The sequence below is a fragment of the Austrofundulus limnaeus genome, unplaced genomic scaffold, assembly GCF_001266775.1.
Source record: "Austrofundulus limnaeus strain Quisiro unplaced genomic scaffold, Austrofundulus_limnaeus-1.0 Scaffold78, whole genome shotgun sequence".
Lineage (NCBI taxonomy): Eukaryota > Metazoa > Chordata > Actinopteri > Cyprinodontiformes > Rivulidae > Austrofundulus > Austrofundulus limnaeus.
Window position 1 is genome coordinate 1,026,830 of NW_013952480.1, and position 1,779 is coordinate 1,028,608.

Sequence of the window (1,779 nt, forward strand, 5' to 3'; positions counted from 1 at the left end):
ATTGGGATCCGAATATTATTATTATTATTATTATTATTATTATGTTTTGAATGAGTGTATATTTTAATTTTCACACTTTAATATGTTGATTAAACTGTAAGCATGTCTTGAATGTGTGCGCGAGGCTAACGCGCACGGTATTTGTACATTTTCACTGTAAACATGTTTATTTTGTGAGCTTTAAGGTTGTAGAGCATCCAAATCACCAAACCCGGATTTGCTCTTGTTGTTTATTTGAACTGTGAAGCATCAACACATGATCTAAATATAAAAACTACTGTAAAAATCCATGATATGAAATCTGTGAGTTTTTAATAAAAACATCTTGGACGCGCCCACGCGTCCTCACCCAGCATCCMTCACCTGACTTAAAGCTGACCGAATCATGACCGCGTTACATGTATCATTGGGCAGTAATGAGTGGTTCGGCACGAGACCCGTACCAGACCTGAAACACGCCGGGCTCCATGATGAGGGGCTTAGATAAACAGTGAAGTTGAAGAATGTCAACTATGAGGATGCGAGATGGGACAGGCTGCCGGATGGAGAGGAAATTACTGTTGAACTCTGCGTTCCCTCTCCTCTCTCGGCATAAGATGGCGCCTGAGCCCCTCTCCCCTCCCCTTCCTCAGTTCCATACCCCCCACCCCCCACCCCCGGCCCGGGCTGGGCCATAAATCCGTTGTTGTTTATGAAAATTTACAACGTAGCGGTCCAACTTTACGAGGCGCCTCGGCCTCCCATTGGCCCCTCGGCTCGTCACGTGGCCACGAGCCGTGAACATGAACTTTCGATATAAATATATAATTTCCAATTGGAGGAATAGAGCCGCCTTTCGTTTAGCGCGCTCGCGGCTCTTCCTGCCCACCGACCTTCACCGGCGCCCTCWCTGGATTCTTACTTCAGCGCCTCGGACAGGTGGAGGACCCGTTTTGGACTTTAAGGGATCTAAGGGATCTACCTGCCTGGATCTGCTATGGTTGCTCCTGATGCGTCTTGGCGCGATGGGTGCAAAGGAGCCCCCCCCCGGCGCGTCACTGACCCCCCTGGAGTCCCAGTTTCCGTCCGAGGACTTAGCTGCTCCGTCTGCACCTGCCCACTCCCCCTCACCTCCTGTGTGTACATGCAGCCACCTTCACGAGGTAAGACACCTGCATCTTGTCAGTCAAATGCACGAGTTTACTTTGTTGATAAAGATATTTATTTTTCTAATTTGAAAACAATTTAAGGGAAAYGTGTAGCGTTTTAATGACATATGCAGTTTTCTCTATTTATTAAATAAGTTCTAGTGTTTTGTTTAATCTCATGATGATCTCCGTGTCCTCCTGTCATGTGAACATCATACATTTGTTTGGATTTTCTAAATATGGACCGTTAAACTAATAGGCGCACAGGAACACGCGCTCTTTGCTGCCCTCCTGTGGAGGAACACGCGACTGCAGCTTCCGTTTCATTTCTGCTGCAAACCTCCGCCTGCAGGCTGGACATCAGCTTGACCTCTGTGTGTGTTTGTGCGTTTTTGTTTGACGTATTCAGCCACGTGCACGCACACACGGGCTATTAGATCCTCGTGTGTTAAACTGATAGATTCTGATACAGAAAGATATGATCAGAGTGTAAAACAAGAAGGAAATGAGGGCAGRATGACCTTTGTGTGGCTCAAAAGAAATTCTTTCTTAAGACTACAGTCATTTTTAAAACTTGTTTTGTGTCATCTTAAAAAGTATATAAATATGTTTCTCATTGGGATCCGAATATTATTATTATTATTTTGTTATT